The sequence below is a fragment of the Grampus griseus genome (genome assembly GCF_964374135.1).
Source record: "Grampus griseus genome assembly, chromosome: 7".
Lineage (NCBI taxonomy): Eukaryota > Metazoa > Chordata > Mammalia > Artiodactyla > Delphinidae > Grampus > Grampus griseus.
The window spans coordinates 83,906,932-83,927,981 of record NC_139001.1 but is presented as its reverse complement, the minus strand read 5'-3'; positions in this window follow the sequence as shown (position 1 = coordinate 83,927,981).

The following is a 21,050-nucleotide window of genomic DNA, read 5'->3' as shown; positions in this document are numbered from 1 at the left end:
CGTTTTGAGAACTAAAAAGAAAAAGGCATTAAAAATGAAAGTAAATTTAGAATTGATCAAGCCTATTCATTATTCCCATCTCTTTAGAATATATATTTATTTACAGAATTAGGTTTCACCCAAACAAATCTTAGTCTCTTTCCTAAACTATCGGGGCTTTGGTTTGCATTTTTTACACTTATAGTTTCAGAGAAGACTTGATAATCTTAAATAAATAGGTCAAATTATTTTGGATTACTGAAGTCTTGAGAACTATTAAATGACAAGTAGGTACTTGGAACAGTAAATATTTTTGTTTAAGGAATATTTGCATATATGCTGAAAATTAAGGCAATATCATAGTGACAATTACAATGTTAAACATGTGCTTCCTGAATATAAATAGTCACATTCATTTTCTCTATTTACTATAATATATACTATATAATATTTAGCAAACTAAATACATAGCAGTAAGTTACTAGGAACTTACAGATGAGTGAAAGTTTGATCTTTTTCAATATTTATTGAATGTTTATAAAATTAGATACTGCACGTTTTACAGAATACAATGCTGTGTATAATATAGACTGTTTTTGCCATTGTATTCATTTAGTGCTTATCAATATTCCATTGCCAGTCCTGAATGTTAAAAGATATTTTTCCTGGCATTATATCAGCCAGAAATCCTTATCAGAAGGCACTTCTTCATAGCTACAGAATAATGACAACTTAGCTTTATAGTGATAACCATAAAGCAAACAAAATATCCTGAAATCCCTTTTAAATTATCGTAGAAAGAAGTAATATGAGAAAACAATATTGTAATAAGTAGACTTTTCTTATATTGTAACAATTTGAAAATTGATAATTCATGTATATATAGTTACTCTCTGCAAAGCAGAATTTTTGATTAACTAAAACAATGAATCCCTGACTACACCTAATGACAGAACTGACAGTCCTAGCATAACAATTAGACCCACTGGTGGACATTCACAGTGATGCAGACGCAGGGATTCTGACTTTTTCCTGTTTATTGTTACAATTCAAATCATGATTATAATTAAAGATGTTGGTAAATAATCTTGCCTCTTTCTTTCTTTCACCCACCCAATTTCTTGGAAGCAGGCTCTTTATTCCAGAAGCATAAGGAGATGAGAAAAGTAACTGAAAATCCCACTGATTTTAGGAAGGAGCAGCTTTTGTCATGAAGTATTCCTCAGTCTAAATATTTTCTTAACACTGGGCAGGAATTAGCCCAGAGCTGCAGGTCTCCAGGAGCGTGTGGCCCAAGGGGGTCCTGTAGGAGCCAATTTCCCTCCTCAATGGACACTTGAGTCTTTCCTCTAAAAGATTCCCCCTTGTATTATTTGATTCAATATTTCCCATTTTATTTTCTTGCTGTCAGTATAAATTGTGTGAAATCATATTGCAGATGGAAAATACTTGCATACTATAGCCATGATTAGAAAGTAAAACAAATGAACAAACATAAATGAAGTACACTTTGAGAAAAAATTTATACCTTGTATCTAGAAACTAATAAAAATCTGATATTGACAAAGCCACACAATACAATTTAGTTGGTTAAAGAGTTTGTGTATGTTCAAGAGCTCCTTCCTTTATATCAGTGATTCTCAAGTGGGGAAATATTTTTGACTGTCACAATCCTCTGGGGGTTGGGTACTGGCTTCTGGCCAGTAGAGGACAATAGTACTGCTAAACATCCTACAATGCACAGGAGAGTCCCCACAACAAAGAATGTTCCAGCACAAAAAGATCAATAGTGCTGAAGTTGAGAAACCCTTCTTTCTACCCAGTGAAATTTGGCTAGATCCCACTTAATATAATTTATCTTTAATTCTCTGTGTCATCTCTTTCTCTGCTAGATCCAGATGAAGAAAAAAATATATAATGCAATATATTTCTTCAAAATGCAAGCACTTATGCACTACTTATTTTGCATGTAATATTGCTGTGCCTAAGAGTACATAAAAATACCAGAAACAGTTGTTCAGTGTTCACCACTGTCAGCACTCTACCACAGATACCCCATCTGGTGCAGTCTGATATGGATAATAACGGTGGAGTGTTCTTGCTGTCTTGACTGTAGTCATTACTGTGATGTTATTTTAGGACTAAGTAGTGTTTGCCCATTGGACCATAAAAGTGTGTCATGTAAATACAGGTTTTAGAACACACAGTAGTCTGTCCATGTTTAGGAATATGCAGAAAAAAACTTCATAAAATGCTATTTAATAGTATTTGTTGGTCATGTGAAGTAATTCCTTTTCAAAGTTAAATCACTTGGAAAAAAAGGGGCTTCTCTTTTCAAGGACCCCGTAAGTAATTATACTGCATTATACATCATTCAGATGTCAATGCAAATTTTGTTTCTAAATGGAAGGAGTTTTGAATGACATGGTACCAAGCAAATGTCCAACATTAACCAAACCTTTTATTTATTTATTTACTCTCACCTGAGTTGCTCTTTGAAATTGAATTGGGGGTAGAAGGTTAGTATTTATGTAGCCAGCAACCTCATATTTGACACTTTATCCTAGAATTAAATCCTAAACATCAAAATATCTCATAGAAAAGAAATTCCAAATGACAACAACCTTCAAAAAAATCCTTAACAACAGTTGAGACATATTTCTCAGTGGATATCATATTTATTTTTACAGCAGAAAAATAAAATGGAAAATATAAAGGTCTAAAATGATATTTTGAATCATACATAAAAGTATATACCTAGAAGTATGTGATTATATTGTTGGAAGCTTGAAATCTATGCTTTGTTGACCTATTTTTTCATTCCTATAATAGTGATGAGCATCTTCTTACTGAGATAAATTTATAATAATGACAGAGAGTAAAATTTATAGTTATGTAAAATAAAATTGTCCAAACTGGACAAAGTGACTTGATGATATACAGAACAATCAGAGTTATTAAAATGGTGGGTGGCCTAGAGACCCTCAGATGCTTCTCAAAAAAATTATCTTGACAGTTAGGATGAAAATCTTACAAAATTAAGTTTACATGCTTTCTAATATTCACAGGCATTTTAAAATTTAGAAACAACTCTAGAGAATTATTGGAATTTTATTTTTCAAAAATAAAATAGCCAAATATTCATAGATGTTCATTAAACTTGGATTTTATTTAATTCCAATATTTGAAGAAATATATATGGAAGAGATATAGATAGATAGATAGATAGATAGATAAGCTTTTCTTTTTTACTTTTCCAGATTTCCCTCCATCATTTAAAAGATTGTTAAACCCACATTTGACTTCATTAAAAATATTTTGATCAAACCAGCAAATCAAATGCTTCAACATTATTACTCAGTTCTCTTCTTTAGGTGTTTAATTGAAAGGAAAATGTCATATGAATATCAATTTACCTGAGTCATGACATATTTCTAGTTATATGAAATACTGACCAGTTTCATGAATGTCTATAAGATGCATAAGTTTTAAATTCTCTGATGTTTTCACACAAGAAAAGATTGCTGATAAGAATTTGACTCAAGACCCACTCAGTAATATGATATTGATAGTTTACCTGTCTCTAAATGGATCTTCTTTCATTAAAGAAAAATACCAACAAGTGAGAGCTGAGATTGTGCGTTCTAAATCAAGACTGACTCATTTAAATTCCAGTCCACAACTTACTGCCTGTGCATCTTCAGATAAGTTAAGTAACCACCTGTGATTGTTTCCTCATCTCTGAAATGGTGATAGTAAGAGCACCTGCCTCATAGGACTGTTATGAGGATTAAATGTTTTAATACATGTGAAGAGTTTAGAACAGTGCCTGGCATATAGCAGCACTATGTAAAAGTTAGCTACTTTTGGGCTTCCCTGGTGGCGCAGTGGTTGAGCGTCCGCCTGCCAATGCAGGGGACACGGGTTCATGCCCCGGTCCGGGAGGATCCCACATGCCGCGGAGTGGCTAGGCCTGTGAGCCATGGCCGCTGAGCCTGTGCGTCTGGAGCCTGTGCTCCGCAACGGGAGAGGCCACAACAGTGAGAGGCCTGCGTACCGCAAAAAAAAAAAAGTTAGCTATTTTTGAAATATTATTAACCTCTTTTCTTCATTTAAAGAATAAATGTGTGATCCTTGAGTAGAGCTGTAAGTTTTTCATGGTGTGATTATTATGTGTACCAGAATAAGTGATTGCAAGCAACCTGGGGTTCAGACGTGAACATTTTTCACTACACTAGTAAAAACACCAGCCTTTGCAAAGAGATGAAAAGAATTAACTTTAGTGTTAAAGTCCTAGTGAAAATTTCCAAAATATGCCTTAAGTAATATTCAGGGTTTTATTTCCCAAGATTTCTATATAATAGGAACATGTAATAATTAACACAAGAGCAAAGGTACATAAAGGAAAAAAAGCACATGAATTCCACTTTATGAAGTTCAATTCAAGGTATAAGGACATACATAAATATTAGACTCGTATGTGTTTGTTTTCTGTGTGATTTATCAAATATACTCTCTTTTCCACTAATGTCCTTACCTAATAGTGCTTTCCTAGAAAATAGGTGAGTCAACTGGCCCAATTGTAAAATTATTTGAACAATATTGAATATCCCAATTTTATCTGATATGCATGGGGTAAGACCTAATAGAAGCACTTTCATAAGAGCTGAGGTCATTTTAAGATTTACATTAATGTTGAGCTGCTTTATCTCTAGGTAGAAAATAGTATAATAGTCAGAACTTAACAGACCCATCTTTTTTTTTTTAACATCTTTATTGGAGTATAATTGCTTTACAATGGTGTATTAGTTTCTGCTTTATAACAACGTGAATCAGTTATACATATACATGTTCCCGTATCTCTTCCCTCTTGCGTCTCCCTCCCTCCCACCCTCCCTATCCCACGCCTCTAGGTGGTCACAAAGCACCGAGGTGATCTCCCTGTGCTATGCGCTGCTTCCCACTAGCTATCTATTTTACGTTTGGTAGTGTATATATGTAACAGACTCATCTTTAACATGACCTAATAATCTGGTCTCCTGCAGCCTCAGCAACCTGATCTTATGCTCCTTCTTCCTTTACTCACTAATCTCCAGCCACACGGGCCACTTTCCAGTTTCTCAAATGAACTAATTCCTTTTTTTCCACAGGGATTTAAAACAAATGCTGTTCCAACTACCTAGAATATTCTTCCTCCTTTTTTTCACCTACTCAGCTTGTCTCTATTGGGACAAAATTTGAACTGTCATATCTCTCAACCTCTAAAACAGATTTTCTTCTCATTATCTTATATCTTCATGTACTTTTTGTATGTAGCATTAATCCAATATTGTGGTTTATTACTTCTTTCAAGTCTTCTTCCTCTGTAGACCACAACTTCCCTGAGGACTTGGGCCTTGCTGTGTGTTCATTTCTGCACCCAAGTAAAATAACATTGATGCTGTCACCTCAACAAAGTATGGATTGACATCCAAGTCTTCTAACTTTTGACCAATTCTGCTTGACAATTCCACTCAGCATGGCCCAGAAAGGCATCTTGACCTGCTCCCATCCCGCCTAGATTCTCCACTAGTGTCCTCATCTCTTAAAAGTATAATTTTATCCACCTACTGGCCAAGCCAGAAACCTGGAAGTCACCTAGATATTTCTCTTTTCCTCACTCCCCAATTCCAAGCCATCACTAAGTCCTGTCATCTTTATGCACTAAATGTATGTAAATATGTCCACATCTCTTCTCCACAATTGCCGCATGTATCATTCAGGGTCCTGCCAGGAAAGTGTGATCTGCTCAAAGTGGGTAATGTAAAAAAAAATTTAATAAAATCATATTTAAAAGACATTTAAAAGGTATGATAAGGTTTGAGGAAACCAACCAGAAATATTGTAAGACCCCATGGCTGGGAGCAACAGGAAGCTGTCAACAGTGTAGGCTGAAGAGACAAGGGGAAGAAACAGTTACCAGAAACTAGAGAGGATAGCTCTGTGATGAGTGCTGTCTGAGGTAATCTGTGGCCTTTGACAGAAGAGTAGGAGAAGTCACGACAAGGAAGGAGCAGGGGTAATAAACACCCAACCTCGTTTTTGAGGTCATCTTCCAGTCTTAGGCAGGTATCTCCCATTAGCTAAACCAAAGTGGAATTTAGAAGACAAAAGAACCCCTTGATGTCATTTACGATTATCAGCATTTGGGGGGCCGTAGGACATGAACAGAACAAACAAAATAGTCCACACCCCATTTTTCTCCTAGCTTCTGTCATTTCTTACCTGAGCTATTGCAATGGTCTACTAACTTGTTTACCTGCTTTCTCTCTCATCACCCTTATCCTCAATTCATTTTCTACACAGCTCATAGTTCTTTTCTTGCAATGAAACCTGTGTCAAGTTTTTTCTTCTTAAAATATCTCTATTTTAAGATAGAGATATTTTATCTTTACACTCCCAGATTCCTTGTTTTAAAATTATGAAACATTTATTATAAAGGTTAACTTTCTTTACTTTTTTCCCTCCTAGACTGAGTTCTGAGAAGGCAGGCATCACCTATTTTCATCTCTCAGTCTCTTATCAGTATGACTAGAACATGTACTAAATAAATGTTGGATGAATTAATGGATTTCAGAAGGTAGACCTGTATTATTTAAAGCTTCCCAGGTGATTCTAATGTTCTAGATTTTTAAAAAAATGCTTATTGAAATAACCAATCTTCTAATGATCTAGATTATAAAGAGAATAATTAGTAAAATTAATTCTTACCTATTTAATTCAGTTATTACATGTTAATTAAGAACTCAAAATGTGTTCATGGAATGTGTTCCTTTGCTAAAGGCTGCCTAAGTCTTTTTTTTTTCTGGTCTTTTTTTTTTTTTTTTTCTTTTAGATATCAAGTTTAACCTTGATTAGACCAACCAAGTATTTCTCTCTTTTAGAGCTCAGACATGAATGACTTTATGGATTCACATCTAATCTTGCATTTGAGGAGAGGAAATATTTCCCAAGGAAGTGCTTTAATTCCTTCTCATTATCTGATACTATAGAAGAATAAATTCTTTTCTACAATTTAAACATTTAATATTTTTGTATATTTAAGAACTGCCACAGGAATGAGGTCATTTCACTGAGTATTTTAATGTTAATTTGCTTTTTCCTTGGATCAGAGGCCCTGGAGGTTCTACGTACCTGGCTGTGATCTTTTTTCATTTCATTTCTGATAAATTTTCTGTTAATATCTTGTTTTCATCTCATGTGAAATCCCAATTTTTTTAATGTGTATTTAGATGTTTATATACATTTGATATGCAGCTGCCTGTTCTAGTGCTGAAGCATTTCCATTTCTCGACACATTCTCCAACACCAATTTTGCCAAAGAATGCTCATATTTCAAAATCTACTATTTTAATAGATAAATAATAATAAGTTAGTTAACTACTCTATCATTTGGGGGCATGAATAAGTCTCATGATTTCTAAGTACTTTTGATGAAATTATTTCAATAAACTTGTGTGATAATTAAGGAATATGTTATATGCATGGACATATACATGTCTGTAAAGATACTTTTGTGTAAGTATAGATCGAGATAAATAATGGCTATACATTTTATTTTATTCCTTAAAATATGAAATATAAGTAGAATCCCTAATTTAAAAGGGAATATAAGTAGAATCCCTAATTTACTGAAAATAATTGTGTAAAAAGAAATTTGTTAAATAAATTATCTTATCTTCTGCATATAATTTTGAAAGGAACACTAGCTGTAACTCTACTCTCCAGTATTTCCATTAGCCGACTGCCCTCCCCGTGTGTGTATGTATTAACATCTATCCTAGGTTGTAATCAAATATTTGTTTTATTAATTACTCTTAGAAAAGTTAGAGGTTGCAAACCTCAAGGTACATATGAAGCTGTAGTGGCATGTCTTCATTAATTTATAAAACTTGGGTTATTTCTCTATTAGGGTCCCCAGTAGGTGACTTCTATACTTAAACTGAGACCACTAAGATTTCCAGAAACATTTTGATCCCAAATCCTGATTCTGAATGATTTAATTCCTACCTCCTCTTAAATGCAGCCAACATTAATATCTTCTGTTTCTGTCCCCATTTATTCTACTATATATTTAAGGGTTAGATAATTTGGTTTATTCTATAGTCCCCTAATTGAATTGAAGCCTGTCCCTCTTTTTCAATATGATTGTATTTTCCACAAAGGCAAGACAATGTTTATGTCTCTTACATCTCTCACAATTTGTAGCACAGTTCTGGACATGAATAAATATTCAATAATTACACAATTATTTATTCCATTTATTTATGCAGTCCCAACTGATTATTAACAAATATTATATAGTTCATTTAACAGTGCTAGAGGTGATAAACTAAAAGCAAATTTTAAGGGAAAAAAATTAAGAATTATTTATTTAGAAGATCTATTTTGCCAGGTCTTTACTTGGTATTAAATGTGATCAATATACCCTGACTGAAAACGGGAGTAGTGAGATTACTATTATTCCGTTAGTTATTCCTGTAGTCAACTTCCTGACTTCAAAAGTGAAAGGAAGTAGAATCCTGAAGCCAGGTACTGCAGGGAATTTTGGAATAGAAGACAGTCACTCCATCCTGCCCTACCCACTTGGGCTGCACGGGTAAGGATGAGTGAGGAGGGCGGCAGCTTCCAGGTAAAACACGGAAACTCCAAACTGTGAGTTTTATTTTTACTTGTGTTACCACAGACCTGATTAAAATTTTATATTTATAAACAAATATTTATTGAGTATTGTTAAATTAAGGCACTGAGTTAAAATTATATGGGGTATAATATTATTTTTCTCAATTTTAGATCCTTTTGACCCTACAGATATTTGAAGGAAAAACTGTTTTTATCCTTAACCTGATCTTGATAAAGAATAAGTAGTGGGGCTTACCTGGTGGCGCAGTGGTTGAGAGTCCGCCTGCCGATGCAGGGAACACGGGTTCGTGCCCCAGTCCGGGAAGATCCCACATGCCGCAGAGCGGCTGGGCCCATGAGCCATGGCCGCTGGGCCTGCGCGTCTGGAGACTGTGCTCCGCAACGGGAGAGGCCACAACAGTGAGAGGCCCGCGTACCGAAAAAAAAAAAAAAGAATAAGTAGTGGCATATCTATCTACATGGCCTTTTATCTGCAAAATCTGCACCACAGTCTTAGGTAATCCACTGTGTCTTAAAATAAATCTAAGTATTAAGTCCTGGGGAAAAACAACATTTAGGAAAAAATGCTACAATATAGCGGCTAACGTTAATAATTATTAATACTCGCTTATCTACAAGTGCTAAAAGGAAAAGGTTTTCCAACCATTATAAGATGTTACAGTGTTAATCTACATTTCAATAAAATATTTAAAGGCAATACTAGAACTGTCAAGGACCTGCTCTGAAGCTTGAGAGAAACCTATGAAAGAAAATGTTGACAGTTTCATTTTATGTGACATGAAAGCATTATTTTATCAAGAAAATGTTATTAGATCCTCAGACATTCGAGCATTTCCCATTGCAGATTCTCAGAAAGTTCCATAGATACTCTATAGTATGTGGTGCTAGAATATTACCTATGAAAAATATCCTGAGATATAAAATTAAGGAAGTGATCTGAATAATCAAGGTTCCCTATATTTCACTTGCTTCTATCAGAAGATTACAGCAAAGTCTGAAGTTTTGAATAAGGGGCACTAATATCTAAAAATCCAAAGTGTAGTGAAGGAATTTGGAAGGAGGGAATCTAAAAGTATATGCTCAGTTATGTTTAGATGTTTGTTAAAGATTTGTAGACTGGGAGAGTCACATCTTAAGCAACCTTTGAATTTTACTATATAAACTTGGTAGGGCAACACATTCCTGATCCTGATGCACTCTTAAAAATGAGAAAAGCTTTCCCAAGCCAGCAAATAATTTGTGTTACCCAGATAGCCTGGATTTCTAAAAATTTAGGCATAGATAAGTCAAGATAACCTTTAACTTCACCTTATTATTTTGGACTCCTCCTTTTCTCCTATTCTATTGCATATTACAGTGTTTCCTAAGGTATAGCAAGCTTATCATTGATAGTTGAGAAGATGAGTTGGGGGAATGCATGAACAGATTTTATTATTTAAAAATAGAAGTAGCTAACATTTACTTTAACATGCATTATATGAAAAAGAGTCAGTGTGTTAAAAATCTTAGATATCATTGTTTGGGAATAAAGGCAATATATAGGTAATATAAATATTTAAGATTTTGAAAAAGAGTTGATTTAAAGGAAACTATCAGGTAAACACTAGTATAGGTGGTACATAACTGTGGCAAAAACAAAGGTGGGACAGAAATGTCTAAAACTGGGAAGACACTGTCCATGGTACTCATCCTTCTCAAAGACATGTGATCTCATTGTGAACCCAAATAAATGGATCATCCTTTGAAACGTTCTAATATTTCCTTAAGGATATCTTCAACCACCTCCAATGACTCTGTATTACAAACCAAGAGTTCTACCACATTAAGTCTGATGTCAACTGCTATGTGATAGGAAATGACGCTAGTGAAATATTTTGTCTTTCATCCTCTTCATCACTGAAAACTGTTACTTTTCCCTTCTGTGCTATGTAGCTCTTCTTTTCCATCATGGTCTTTCTTTCATTTTTAACCATTAATTAATCAAAAGTGCAAGGACAAGGAATTTTATTTATTTATTTTAACAAATCCATTTCTCTAACTTTTAAATTCTTCACATTACAGAATTGAACTGAAATTTATTAACATTCACTCTTAAATTCCTTATCTACAAACAGAAATAAAGTTCATAAACCCCAATCCCAAAATAAGACTAAAAGCAGCAAAAAGCTTATGAAACTAAATATGGATCCCAGCATTAAAACCTGAACAGAGAATGTAATTTTTAAATTCTTAATGGATGATAAAGTTGTATAAAAACTGAAAACTTACAAATTATTTAATACCTGGAATCACTGACCAGAAATTACACAGTTGGATCCTGAGCAATCAAACAGCAGAAGAGAGTCATGAGGACACCTACACTGTTCTACTTGCACCCCATGCCATTCTCAGAGGAGAGCCTGACATTGATTAAATATTGGGTTAGACTAATACTGGCAGCAGAACCTGATAGTAACCTGCCTACCAGAAGAGGCTTCCACTGGATTGGCAATTTTGATCTTGGCTCTGGACATCTGGTGGATCTCATGTTGGTGCGTTGGTGTATGATTATGAAGCCAAATTAAGTTATTTGGAATGGTGAGTTCATGGGTGGTTTGAGTAGATGCACCCAGACTTACCCAATAACATGTGTTGTCCTTGAATCAAGTAGGCATCCAGAGGTGTATCTCACTCCCATATCCTTCAACAACTTTCCATGTACATTCTGACTCCTACTAATAGCTAACATACAGATTAATCTTCAAAAAAATACTCTTCTGCTGAAGCTCATTAAATACACTTGTTGACAGTACTTGCTATATTCCAGGCCCTATGCTAAACGCACAGATTATCTCATTTACATCATCACCTTACCAAGCCTACTAAATACAAATGAGGAAACTGAGACAATAAAAGGTCAAAGGTCAAGTGGTCACCCTGAGAGACGCTTGATCTGGTTTCAGAACCCATAGCTTTTGCCATTGCATGCAATTTTTTTGATATACAAATCTGATATCAAGACTTATGTTGGCTTTTTTATATTTCTCTTCAGCATATGACATCAACCACTCTCGATTTTAAATCCTTGTTTCACTTGATCTTCTGATGCTCACCTCATCAAATTCCTTTATACTTTTCTCAAAATTACATTCTCCTAACACGCCAAGACATATTTTAATCAAACTGTCAACAATTAAATACAAAGAAAAAATACTAAAATCAGCAAGGGAAAAGCAACAAATAACACACAAGGGAATCCCCATAAGGTAAACAGCTGATATTTCAGCAGAAACTCTGCAAGCCAGAAGGGAGTGGCAGTGATATTTAAAGTGATAAAAGGGGAAAACCTAAAACCAAGATTCCTCTACCTAGCAAGGATCTCATTCAGATTTGATGGAGAAATTAAAACCTTTACAGACAAGCAAAAGCTAAGACAATTCAGCACCACCAAACCAGCTATACAACAAATGCCAAAGGAACTTCTCTAGGCAGGAAACACAAGAGAAGGAAAAGACCTACAAAATCAAACCCAAAACATTTAAGAAAATGGTAATAGGAACATACATATTGAAAATTACCTTAAATGTAAATGGATTAAATGCTCCACCCAAAAGACATAGACTGGCTGAATGAATACAAAAACAAGACCCATATATATGCTGTCTACAAGAGACCCACTTCAGACCTGGGGACACATACAGACTGAAAGTGAGGGGATGGAAAAAGATATTCCATGCAACTGGAAATCAAAAGAAAGCTGGAGTAGCAATTCTCATATCAGACAAAATAGACTTTAAAATAAAGACTATTACAAGAGACAAAGAGGACACTACATAATGATCAGGGATCAATCCAAGAAGAAGGTATAACAATTGTAAATATTTATGTGCCCAACATAGGAGCACCTCAGTACAGAAGGCAAATTCTAACAGCCATAAAAGGGGAAATCGACAGTAACACAATAATAGTGTTGGGAACTTTAACACCCCACTTTCACCAATGGACAGATCATCCAAAATGAAAGTAAATATGGAAGCACAAGCTTTAAATGATACATTAAACAAGATGGACTTAATTGATATTTATAGGACATTCCATCCAAAAACAGATTACACTTTCTTCTCAAGTGCTCATGGAACATTCTCTGGGATAGATCATATCTTGGGTCACAAATCAAGCCTTGGCAAATTTAAGTCAATTGAAATCATATCAAGTATCTTTTCCAACCACAACACTATGAGACCAGATATCAATTACAGAAAAATATCTGTAAAAACTACAAACACATGGAGGCTAAACAATATACTACTAAATAACCAAGTGATCACTGAAGATATCAAAGAGGAAATCAAAAAAATACCTAGAAACAAATGGCAATGAGAACATGACAACCCAAAATCTATGGGATGTAGCAAAAGCAGTTCTAACAGGGAAGTTTATAGCAATGCAATCCTACCTCAGGAAACAAGAAACATCTCAAATAAACAACCTAACCTTGCACCTAAAGCAATTAGAGAAAGAAGAATAAAAAAAACCCCGAAGTTAGCAGAAGGAAAGAAATCATAAAGATTAGACCAGAAAAAAATGAAAAAGAAATGAAGGAAATGATAGCAAAGATCAATAAAATTAAAAGCTGGTTCGTTGAGAAGATAAACAAAATTGATAAACCATTAGCCAGACTCATCAAGAAAAAAAGGGATAAGAATCAACTCAACAGAATTAGAAATAAAAAAGAAGTAACAACTGACACTGCAGAAATACAAAGGATCATGAGAAATTAGTACAAGCAACTATATGCCAATAAAATGGACAACCTGGAAGAAATGGACAAATTCTTAGAAAAACACAACCTTCCAAGACTGAACTAGGAAGAAATAGAAAATATAAACAGACCAATCACAAGCACTGAAATTGAAACTGTGATTAAAAATCTTCCAACAAACAAAAGCCCAGGACCAGAAGGATTCACAGGTAAATTCTATCAAACATTTAGAGAAGAGCTAACACCTATCCTTCTCAAACGTTTCCAAGACACAGCAGAGAGACAAACACTCCCAAACTTATTCTGCAAGGCCACCATCACCCTGATACCAAAACCAGACAAAGATGTCACAAAGAAAGAAAACTACAGGCCAATATCTCTGATGAACATAGATGCAAAAAATCCTCAACAAAATACTAGCAAACAGAATCCAACAGCACATTAAAAGGATCATACACCATGATCAGGTGGGGTTTATCCCAGGAATGCAAGAATCCTTCAATATACACAAATCAATCAATGTGATACACCATATTAACAAATTGAAGGATAAAAACCATATGATAATCTCAATAGTTGCAGAAAAGCTTTTGACAAAATTCAACACCCATTTATGATAAAAACCCTCCAGAAAGTAGGCATAGAGGGAGCTTACCTCAACATAATAAAGGCCATATATGACAAACCCACAGCCAACATCATTCTCAATGGTGAAATACTGAAACCATTTCCTCTAAGATCAGGAACAAGACAAGGTTGCCCACTCTCACCACTGTTATTCAGCATAGCTTTGGAAATTTTAGCCACAGCAATCAGAGAAGAAAAAGAAAAGGAATCCAAGTTGGAAAAGAAGAAGTAAAGCTGTCACTGTTTGCAGATGACATGGTACTATACATAGAGAATCCTAAAGATGTTACCAGAAAACTAGTGGAGCTAATCAATGAATTTGGTAAAGTAGCAGGATACAAAATTAATGCACAGAAATCTCTTGCATTCCCATGCACTAATGATGAAAAATCTGAAAGAGAAATTAAGGAAACACTCCCATTTACTATTGCAACAAAAAGAATATAATACCTAGGAATAAACATACCTAAGGAGACAAAAGACCTATATGCCAAAAACTATGACACTGTTGAAAAAAATTAAAGACGATACAAACAGATGGAGAGATATATCATGTTCTTGGTTTGGAAGAATCAATATTGTGAAAATGACTCTACTACCCAAAGCAATCTACAGATTCTGTGCAATCCCTATCAAATTACCAGTGACATTTTTCACAGAACTACAACAAATGATTTCAAAGTTTGTATGGAAACACAAAAGACCCTGAATAGCCAAAGCAAACTTGAGAAAGAAAAACGGAGCTGGAGGAATCAGGCTCCCTGACTTCAGACTATACTACAAAGCTACAGTAAACAAGTATGGTACTAGCATAAAAACAGAAATATAGATCAATGGAACAGGATAGAAAGCCCAGAGATAAACCCGCGCACCTATTGGTCACCTTATCTTTGATATTGGAGGCAAGAATATACAATGGACAAAAGACAGCCTCTTCAGTAAGTGGTGCTTGGAAAACTGGACAGCTACATGTAAAAGAATGAAATTAGAACACTCCCTACCACCATATACAAAAATAAACTCCAAATGGATTAAAGACCTAAATGTAAGACCGGACACTGTAAAAGTCTTAGAGGAAAACATAAGCAAAACACTCTATGACATAAATCACAGCAAGATCCTTTTTGACCCACCTCCTAGAGAAGTGGAAATAAAAACAAAAATAAACAAATGGGACCTAATGAAACTTAAAAGCTTTTGCACAGCAAAGGAAACCATAAAAAGATGAAAGGACAACCCTCAGAATGGGAGAAAATATTTGCCAGTGAAGCAGCTGTCAAAGGATTTATCTCCAAAATATACAAGCAGCTCATGCAGCTCAATATCAAAAAAAAAAAAAAAAAAAAAAAAAAACCAATCCAAAAATGGGCAGAATATCTAAATAGACATTTCTCCAAAGAAGATATACAGATTTCCAACACAAGAAAGGATGCTCAACATCACTAATCATTAGAGAAATGCAAATCAAAACTACAATGAGGTATCACCTCACACCCATCAGAATGGCCATCATCAAAAATCTGGAAACAATAAATGCTGGAGAGGGTGTAGAGAAAAGGGAACCCTCTTGCACTGTTGGTGGGAATGTAAATTAATACAGCCACTATGGAGAACAGTATGGAGGTTCCTTAAAAAACTAAAAATAGAACTACCATACGACCCAGCAATCCCACTACTGGCTATATACCCTGAGAAAACCAGGGGGTATGGTTTTAATTCAAAAAGAGTCATGTACCACAATGTTCATTGCAGCACTATTTACAATAGCCAGGACATGGAAGTAACCCAAGTGTCCATGGACAGATAAATGGATAAAGAAGGTGTGGCACATATATACAATGGAATATTACTCATCCATAAAAAGAAACAAAATTGAACTATTTGTAGTGAGGTGGGTGGAGCTAGAGTCTGTCATATAGAATGAAGTAAGTCAGAAAGAGAAAAGCAAATACCATATGCTAACACGTATATATGGAATCTAGGGGAAAAAAATGGTTCTGATGAACCTAGGGGCAGGACAGGAATAAAGACTCAGACGTAGAGAATGGACTTGAGGACATGGGGAGGGGGAAAGGTAAGCTGGGATGAAGTGAGAGTAGCATTGACATATATACACTATCAAGTGTAAAATAGATAGCTAGTGGGAAGCAGCCTCATAGCAGAGGGAAATCAGCTCAGTGCTTTGTGACCACCTAGAGGGGTGGGATAGGGAGGGTAGGAGGGAGATACAAGAGGGAGGGGATATGGGGATATATGTATACATATAGCTCACTCACTTTGTTATACAGCAGAAACTAACACAACATTGTAAAGCAATTATACTCCAATAAAGATGTAAAAGAATTATATTCTCCTTTGCTAATTCATCTGCTTCTCACTGCTTTTTTGAATAAGCCTAGCAGAAGATAGAATAATTGACCTATCTCTATGCTCTATTTATATATTCATTTTTAGCATGTATTGAATATCAACTCAACATTTTGGACAATAGAATGAAAATATCAAAATACAGATATTACCCTTGGCAGAGAATTCTCTACTAGCTTGGGATACAAGATCACATTTTGTTTTGTTTTTAAGTTAGTAACTTAAGTTAATGTATGTTTAGTAAGCACTACAGTTATTGCTTTTCTTGTTATTTGTCCTTCCAAATACCAAGAGGGAGAGAGAGAGGAGATGAAAGGAAAACTAAGATCGTTCTTTCTATCGTTGCTTCAAAATCCCTGTTAGATTTGAAACCACAATGGTAGTGGTACTATCACACTAACCCAGTTCCCTCCTCAAATGACACTCCAATGAATGCTACTAGAGGTAAAATTAAAATTAATATTAATTTATGCTCAGAAGTTTAGTTACTCCTCCATAAGCATAAACCTTAAGGTCTCAAGGCCTTCTGCATCATCCCCGATGTGGAACATCATATTCTGGTTTTTGAGCCCAGATAAGCTAGATATAAGCTTCCTCATGATTATTTCTTCTCTAAGGACTTATTGTAGTAATTTTTCTGGGAGAGCATAATCTAGTAAGTAATATTTGAGTCAATCAGAGAAGTTCAACAATCATTGGTTCTCAAAAAGGAATGTCTTAAGGTCTTTCTCATTGCCTCTCAAGAGGCTCAGGGACCACTATGCAAATATAACAAATTTGTTTTCGAATAACACAGAGGATTGGTAGAGGCAAGAAATGCCAGACACAAAAGATCCTATTACCTACTCCTCTGGGGAAATGGGAGTCATTTAAACATTGAGGGAATAATTGAGAAATAGCTGTTCCAATAAGATGAACTGTAGTTGCTTAGTGTCTCTTGGCATTGTCTCTTGAAAAGAAAATTTAGTCCCTTTCACTAGATATTCTAATAGAATTTCCCTATTAAGTAAGGAAGTCTTGTATAGTAGAGGGAAGCATTGTTATTTCATCTTCTTGCCCCAGATATTTTTCTCTGTTGTCATAATAGAGATTACTTTGATTAGGAAACATTTTGGTTAGGAAACATTTCATAGACAAACACTATTATGAACCAGGGAAAGAAGTAATAGGTAAACTGCTCAGTTTGTGAAGTTACAATGAATCAGGGGATTGAAGGTAGAGAGTAAAAGAAGAGTTTTAGAGTGAAGAGAGCAAGCCGTGAAACTTGCTGGAAGACCAGAGCCTGTAGTGAAATACTGCCTGTTGTTGAAAGTTTCTAGGCATGGAAGGAGCTGAGTACATTTATGAAATGGGATGTCTATTCAAACTTAACTGGTTTGAAATTCTCTCACATAAACTCCCACTGCAAGCCCTCGTCCTGAAGAAAAAGACTCCTAACTCAACATCTCATGCCAGGGAAATTTGGGGGAATGATTCATTTTGGGTTCTCTGCAAAAGCAAATCTTACAAGGACAAACACTGTGTCTAGGTAGTTTGTTTATTTAAGATGTGATTCCAAGAAGTGGAAGTGAAGGAGCAGGAAAACACAGAGTAAGGATCCATTATCAAGATCCTTATTGTAGACCTTCATTCCTTCGTGGTCTCATATCTTCAGGCTAGTGGGAAGCAGGGGGATATCTCTGAAAGACAGGAGTCTGAACACTGATCTGTTTCCCAGGATCTGTTCCTCTTTGCATTGGTTGAGGGTCATTTCTAGACATGTTAATTCTTCTTTATTTATGAACTACATTTGTGTTTGGGTTAGTGAAGCCCTTACATCATCAAAGATCTTGTGACAAAGAACAGAGGCTCATAGTAGGTACCTGGGGTGGGACAATGGCAGCTTCTGGTGAGGCCAAATAGTCCACCTGTGAGGTAGGTGCTATTATCCCCATTTTTCAGATATGGAAATTAAAGCACAATGAGGTTAAATAACCACCTAGATTTCCTAGGTAATAAGTGGTAGAGCTGGAATTCAGACCCAAGAATCAGGGTGCAGTGCAACCTCTAGTGCACAGCACATTATACCTCTTGGGACAAGACACAAGATTCTTAGAAATTAAGATCCAAGGTCCTGTCTACAGTGTTAGTTTATCATATTGCAACCAAACTTTTAAAAAAATCCTTCATAATTTTTGTTTCATAATCATATTAACATTTAAAATGATCTAATATGCCTCATCAAATATACATGCAAAACACACTTTAGATTGTGTTCATTTTTAAAAAATTTAAAAATACAAAAATTAGGTCAAGCACCTTTGTTAATTAACTCTATTTCATTAAAATCATGACTTCTGGTTTAAAATGCTTTCACTCTAGTGTGTTAAATTTATGTGGATGGTCCGTAAACAGTCCCTAATTAGTCACATGTGTATTCAGATGTGGGCTCACGTGTTATAAACTAACACTGAAATGTATAAGGAACTGTCAGTCAGATCAAAAGTCAACTGAAAATCATCCCGTTTGCAAAGCTGAGAGCCTGTCACAGTTAGTTAGTCATAAATGTTTAAAACAGCAACCAAACTTTTATTCTAATTGAGTATGAGTTGAAAGGCTACCCACTTTGATGTCTTTGCTTTTATCATTTGTATATAGCTAAAAAACTACTATTATGCCTTTTTTTATTTTTTTTAAATCGCCCCTTTGGAGTGGTAGACATTACTTGGTTCTGAAAATATACAGGTAGATCAATCTATAATTGCAGGGCTTTTGTGCAGTTTCCAGTTATGCCTATAATCTTGCACGTGCAAATGTTCAAAAGTAAAATTCTTCCCTCTTTTCTCTATTTGATCTCTTTCTCCACATATTTGAGATTCAAGACATAAGGAACACATCTTTGCAGTATTATTTAGGGGGGGAGTTCTTTTAAAGTGTAATAGTCCTCTTACCCCATTTTTTTCAGCTTTTAGTAGAGAGAAATCAAACAACAAATAATGTAACACATTTTAACACTAAAATTCAGTGATATTAATGGCTCCATTTTAGAGATTTAGGTATTAAGACTAGGAAGTGAAATGACTGTCAAGGACCTAGAGCAATCCATTTGGCAATATGGCAGAAATCTCAACCCTGTACCATCCTAGTACCTATTAAAGAACAAAAGTGAAGAAACAGAGACAGTTAAAAAAAAAAAAAAAAAAGTATGAAAAAGTACACCTGTTACAGCTGCTTGAGGGCATTTTTCTGTTTTGTTTTGTTTTTTTCAGGAAGTATCCATAAAAAGGGAATCTAGGCTAGATGAAGATTATCTCAAGAGAAAAAATACTGTGAACCAGTAAACGATAACTTGTCATGACAATTAGGCATATGGATAAAGATTCAACAAAAACCATAAGGTTGAAAATGCTAAATAATAATTTAGGAACATTGCCCACCAAGGTTTCTCTGTGATGTAAGTCCTCGCATGAAAGTATTTGTTGAAATCTTTCATACTAAGACTATATACGTTGTAATAAACAAAGCACACAGAGAAAATGACAGATGATTCCTGAAAAGAACTGGTAACTGTAGCTAAAATGGTACCCAAAAGAAACTGTATATTTAGGCCTTAAATGGTAGGCAGATTTGGTTCCACAGTCTTGTCGTATTTGGAATTTAACTGAGAAGAATATAAAATAGTGAAGTAATGTTGAAGCAAAGATAGGAAAAAAACAATAATAAAGTTACTTATGGATTCTGTATTATGAGACTATGATATTTATAAAATGTCAACCTCTAATCTCCTCCATCTATAAAATGATACACTATGACCTAAGGGTGGGTTGGTGTGAGATGTGAGGGTGATCATATTACCCTACTTCTCTGCAACTTCCAAAGGTGTTTGCATTACCCAAGCCAGATAAATCAATTCCCTTACTAGAATGTTTAATTTTAGTAAAACTGGGGGGAAAAGACTCTCTTGTATCTGTCATCACCAAAGTACAAGGATATATGTAGGACCATAAGTACTTATTTTCTACACAAGTTGGTGAAAACAGATGAAGCAATAAAATAACAAGATTGAAAAATGAGAAAGATTGAGGAAGAGAAAAATATTGAGAGAGAACTAGTTTTAGCAGCATTGAGTCTGGTTCCTGTGTCTGAGGTTCTTAGGTTTTCCTCTGGTTCCCCTAGCTTTTCCTTTGATTCAGTGAGCTCCCCCAATATTTAAAAAAAAAAAAAAAAAAAAAAATTCTCGGGACTTCCCTGGCGGTCCAGCGGTTAAGACTGACTCCGCGCTTCCACTTCAGGGTGTGCGGATTCCATCCCTAGTCTGGAATGAAGATTCTGCATGCCGTATGGTGTGACCAGAAAAAAAATAAATAAAAAGAATTTCTATTTGGCTTAAACTGGTCTGGCGTGAGTTGAGTTTCTGTCACTTAAACCGAAAGAATTTTGGACCAAGAGAAAGCATGACCTGAATTGATCATTTTGTGACTCAACAGCATGAAACTTTCTGTTTCACATTGAAGAGTTAGAGGTTAATAGTAAAATGTGCATAGAATTACACCATGAAACAAGTCAATTCCAAATGCTTACATTCTAGCCTACTTATTTTAGCTCACATGTTCCACTGAAACATTTAGTGAAACGTAAAGAATTTGAGAAATCGGGTACTAGAAATGTGAACTAG